At 43.8% G+C, this 5,870-nt stretch overlaps 1 pseudogene; it reads left to right on the forward strand.

Annotated features, from left to right (window-relative positions):
• The first annotated feature begins 5,224 nt into the window (after nt 1–5,224).
• On the forward strand, nt 5,225–5,870 carry LOC150059018 (testis-expressed protein 30 pseudogene; annotated as a pseudogene).

Here is a 5,870-nt window from a genome sequence, read left to right on the forward strand (position 1 = left end):
TTGCCTAGCATGCATGAAGACCTGGGTTCGATTTCTCGGTACCACATACATAGAAAAAAGCTGGAAGTGGTGCTGAGGCTCAAGTGGTAGAGCTCTAGCCTTGAGAAAGACCAAGGACAGTGCTCAGGCCCTGAGCTGAAGCACAGGACTGGCAAAAAAAAAAGAAACAAAAAAAATTCTTGCACTATTAAGTATGTAGACTAGTCACAGGTAGATTGTACTTACCTAGCATGTACAAGGCTCTGGATTCAATCCCCAATACTATCAAATATATTACATACATATGTACACATTATATATGATAGCTATTAGATATTAGACATCTCTCTGTGTCTTTGTCTCTCAACCAAAGAGATAGTACCCAGGCACTGAGTTCAGTTGAAGTCTCAGTACTGGCATCAAACAAAACAAAACAAAACAACTCTAGTATTAGCTTATAGGCTTCTGAATGCATCATTGTGATCTACAGAAATGGCTAAAGAAGTGAGTACAGAGGTACATCTGCTTCTATAGTCTTAAAGTTGCTATCTTTTCTGGACTTTAAAATTATTCTTATGCAGCTTATTTTAGTTTTGTTTGATCAAATAAACCAGAAGGTCTTTTCATGACAAGTGTCAGGGTAGAAGAAAATGGTATTGACCTATCGCTATTATTGTTATTATTATTCTTTTGCCTTTCCTGGGCCTTGAGCTCAAGGTCCTGAGTGTTTCTGATCAAAGCCAAAGCTAATACTCTGCCACTTGGGCCACAGCTAGCTCCACTTCTGGCTTCTTTTTGTAGCTGATAGAGGATAAGAGTCTCATGCTCTTACTTGCTCCAGACGGCATCAAAACTATTCTCAGATCTCAGCATCCTAGATAGCAAGGGCTACAGAAGTGAGCCACCAGTGCCCAGCACCTCGTTACTTCGTTGTGGTTGGTAGTGGTGGGCACAGGGCTTACACTCAGGGTGTGGGTGCTGTCCCCAAGCTCTTTTGCTCAAGGCTAGCTGTCTACTGCTTTGAGCCACAGAGCCACAATTGTGTGTGTGTGTGTGTGTGTGTGTGTGTGTGTGTGTGTGTGTGTGTGTGTGTGTGTGTGTGTTTAATTGGGTATAAGAGTTTCAAAGGGGCCAGGTGCACTGGCTCAAGCCTGTAATCCTAGCTACTCAGGAGGATGAGATCTGAGGATCAAGGTTCAAAGCCAGCCCGATCACAAAAGGACCTGAGACTCTCATCTCCAATTAATCTCTAGAAAATGGCAAGTGGGCCTGGGCTCAAGGGTAGGGTGGTAGCCTTAAGCTGAAGAGCTCAGGGACAATGCCCAAGCTGAGATCAAGCCCCATGACCCACCAAAAAAAAAAAAAAAGTTTCACAGGGACTTTTCAGCCCAGGGTGGCTTTGAACTGTGATCTTCAGATCTCATCCTCCTGAGTAGCTAGGATTACAGGTGTGAGCCACCTGTGCCTGGAAATGACAAAATTTTGATCTCTCTCTTTCATCCTAGAAGTTGGGAGGTGGAACTGAAATTCCCAGCCCACAAATGCTGCTTTTGTATTGTGACCAAAACTTACTTCCTACAGCGTTCTAAGTGGGGTCAGTCAATGCCTTAACATATAAAAGACACTAAATGCTTTGGAGATTCTTAAGAATTTTGGGAACTGTTTATCAGGAAATGGGTCAGCAGAGCAAGTGTTCCTTAGGGAAGTGGGGTATTGGGAAGAAGCCATGGCACAAAAATAAATAAATAAATAAATAAATTAATTCATAAAACCCGGGTATGGTGGCTTGTGCCTGTAATCTTAGCTACTCAGGAGGCTGAGATCTGAGGATCTCAGTTCAAAGCCAGCCCAAGCACTAACGTCCATGAGACTCTTATGTCCAAATAACCACTAGAAAACCAGAAGTGGTGCTGTTGCTCAAGGGGGAGGGTGGTAGCCTTGAGCTGAAATGCTCAGAAACAGTGCCCAGACCTAAAGTCCAAGCCCCCCAATAGATCAAAAAAAAAAAAAAAAAAAAAGATAGCAAGTCTGAGATCAAGTTTGGAGGCTCTTAGGGGAGCTGAGCAGAGCAATGTGAAGGCCCTGTTGGAGGCAGTTACTAATACTAGGGACAAAGGGCTGGGTAAGAGATGATGCTATTTTTTCTTCCTTTCTTTTCTTCCTTCTTTCTCCTCCCCACTTAGGTGCTGGTTATGGGGTTTAAACTCAGGAACTCAATGCCTTTTTTGCTCAAGGCTCACACTCTGTCACTTGAGCTACAACTCCACTTCCAGCGTTGTGGTAGTTAATAAGGGATAAGAATCTCAGGGACTTGCCTGCTGGGTTGGCTTTGAACTGTGATACTTCAAATCTCTACCTTCTGAGTAGCACCCAGTTGAAAATACAAGTTTAAATATATATTAATTTTAATCAGTTTGGCTTTGGCATTATGACACCTGAAGACACAGAGAAGGGAATGTATGAATGAACACCAATACTCCTTTACCCACCTGTTTACATCTCATACTATGTTCCAATATGAGACACAGAAGCCACATTTTGAGAGGTCCAATCAGGAAAGCCAGTGACTACAAGCAGACACATGTCCCCAGAAAACTTGCAGCCTTGAGTATACTTAACACTGTTAGAAAACAGCCATGAGGATAGTAAAGCAAAGAAAGAACAGAAAAACAATACCAACAGACTAGATCAACTCCAATAGAGAGCCAAAGCAGGATACCAGGAGACAAGACAAGAGGCATGGTGCAAAATGCTGGCTGAACTGACAGGGGGAGGGGAGGGAGAGGGAAACTTAACTGGGTTTTGACCAGGGGGCAGGGTTACAGGAGCTTGAGAGTCTCTCAGGTTCATGGCATAGTACTGACAGGTCCAGTAACCAGTTGTCCAAGTCCCCACCCCTGCCTCTAGGAATTCAGGCACACCCATCACCTGGGGGTGGGACTTCATCTTCAGCCACCAAGAAGACAAGATGACACCACTGAAGGCCAATTCCCTTTTTATTTTTTCAGTCCTAAGGCTTGAATGCGAGGCACAGGCACTGTCCCTGAGCGCTACAGTTTAAGGATAGCTCTCCAGCACTTGGAGCCACAGTGCCACTTCTGGTTCTCTGGTGGTTAACTGGAAATAAGAGTCTCACGGACTTCACTGCCTGGGATGGCTTTGAACCATGATCCTCAGATCTCAGCCTCCGGAGTAGCTAGGATTATAAGCATGAGCCACTGACACCTGGCTCCATATCTTTCTTTGAGTAATTAGCCAGAGCTATAAGAAGAAAACGTGAGACAGTGCCTTGCTACTAGTGGCTCATACCTAGACTCCTAACTACTCAGGAGGCTGACTGGGATCTGAGGATGGTGGTTTGAAGCCAGCTCAGGAAGAAAAGTCCACAGAAGTCTTATCTCCTGTTGAACAGCAAATAGCTGGAAGTGGAACTGTGGCTCAAGTGGGGAGTACCTGTCTTGAGCAAAAAGAAAGGCTCAGGGGCAGAAGGTAGGCCCTGAGTTCCAGCCCCAGTAACTTTGTGGGCATGGTTAGGTAGCATAGTGGTAGGGTATCTGCTTAGCAAGTACCAGAAATAAGCGTTCATATACTATGTAATTGTACACTTTTTGAAGGTTTAGAAGAGGGGATGGGGATTTAGTTCTGTAGAGAATACTTGTATAAGAGCCAGGCGCAGTGGCTTATGCCTGTACAGTCTGAGATCTAAGGATCTCAGTTCAAAGCCAGCCTGGGCTCCAAAGTTCACAAGACTCTTTTCTCCAATCAACCACCAGAAACCTGGAAGTGGCGCTGTGGCTCACAGTGTAGGGTGGTAGCCTTGAACTGAAGAGCTCAGGGACAACGCCCAGGCCCAGAGTTCAAGTCCCACGACCTACCAAAAAAAAAAAGGAAGAAAGAAAGAAAGAGAAAAAGAAAAAGAAAACACTTGCCTGGGAATTGCAAGTCTTTATCTCTGAGGGGAAAATAAAAATGCTGATCAGTATGGACTGGGAGGTAGCTTATTGGCAAAGCACTTGGATTTGATCCCCAATTAAAGAGAAAAAAAGTTTTTTGTTTGTTGGGTTTTTTTTGTTGTTGGTTGGTTGGTTGGTTATTTTCTTGCAGTCCTGGGTTTGAGTTCAGTGCCTGAGCACTGTCCTTGGACTTGATCTTTTTTTTTTTTCTTTTTGCCAGTCCTGGGCTTGAGCTCAGGGCCTGAGCACTGTCCTTGGGTTTTCTTAAAGCTGGAGCTCTACCACTTGACCCACAGCACTACTTCTGGCTTTTTCTATGTATACGGTAGTGAGGAACCTGGGTCTTTGTGCATGCTAGGCAAGCACTCTACCACTAGGCGAAACTCCTGGCCCTCCTTGGACTTTTCTCAAGGCTAGAGCTCAACCACTTGAGCCTCAGAACCATTTCTGGCTTTTTTCTAGGTATGTGGTACCAAGGAATCTAACCTGGGTCTTCATGCATGCTAGGCAAGGACTCTACCAGTAGGCCAAACTCCCGGTCCTGGTTGTTGGGTTTTTTGTTTTGTTTTTCTTGCCAGTGCTGAGGCTTGAACTCAGGGCCAAGGCTCTGCCCTGGGACTGTGTGTTCAAGGCTAGAGTTCTGCCACTTGAACCACAGCACCACTTCCGGCCTTTTCTGTTTATATGGTACTCAGGAATCAAAACCAGGACCTCATGCAAGCTAGGCAGGCAAGCACTCTACCACTAAGCCACACATATCCAGCCCAAAAGGAGTCTTAAAAATTTTTTTAATCCTAGGTACTCAGGAGACTGATATCTGAGGAACCCATTTCAAAGCCTGCCTGGGCCAGGAGTTTGGCCTAGTGGTAAAGTGCTTGCCTAGTATACATGAAGACCCAGGTTCGATTCCTCAGTACCACATACATAGAAAAAACCTGGAAGTGGTGCTGTGACTCAAGTAGTAGAATTCTAGAGTGCGTAGGCCCTGAGTTCAAGCCCAGGAATGGAAAAATAATAATAATAATAATAATAATAATAATAATAATAATAATAAAAAATAAATAAATAAAAGCCAGCCCGGGCACTAAAGTCCTTGAGACTCTTTATCTCCAAATAACGACTAGAAAACCTGAAATGGTGCTGTGGCTCCAAGCTCCATGGATAGGGCCTTGAGCTGAAGAGCTCAGACACAGTGCCCAGGCCTCCAGTCCTATAACCAAAACCCTTTACACTTCCCAGGAAGATGTCCTTGGCTTCCCAGATGTAATGAACCTGTTTATTCACGAGTAAAAATGACTCACACAGAGGTTAAATTGAAAATATCTTTTGGAAATAAATTATTAGATGCTATTGCTTGGTGCCTAGCAAAAGCTTTCCTTCCACATGGGGCATCTGAAGACATGAATCTCCCATTTGATGTCACTGTCATCTCATCTGGCAACCCATGGATTTTTTTTTTGCCTGAGTTTTACCTGTAAAGGCCTTGATATTGTGCATAGAATTAAAGCATATAAAGCAGTTTTGAATTATCTAAAGACCTCAGGAAAATACAAACTTGCAGGTGTTTTCCTGGGAGGTTGTTCAGTGGACTCACGAGCAGCTGCCTGTGATGTGTCATCGTGAACCAGAAGATGGTAATAATTTTGTCAGAGGTCTCATTTGTATTTCTTACACACTGCATCATCCAAAGCAGCAGCAGAAACTCAGAGATGAAGATCTCTTTCATTTAAAAGACTCTGTACTCTGTGTCAGGCTCCGCAAATAAAATGTGTGAAAAGAATTTGTTGAAGAAAATGGCACAGAAAATGAAATCCACCGATTGAGAAGGCAAATAATTCCATGGCAGGGAAAGGATGGTCACCAAATTATGTTTTCAAAGAAATAAATATACAGTTTTTGTTTTGGATACAAGAAATCACTGGAATGGGCAAGAAATAA

Source organism: Megascapheus bottae, chromosome 9 (assembly GCF_031878675.1).
Source record: "Megascapheus bottae isolate mThoBot1 chromosome 9, mThoBot2.hap1, whole genome shotgun sequence".
Lineage (NCBI taxonomy): Eukaryota > Metazoa > Chordata > Mammalia > Rodentia > Geomyidae > Megascapheus > Megascapheus bottae.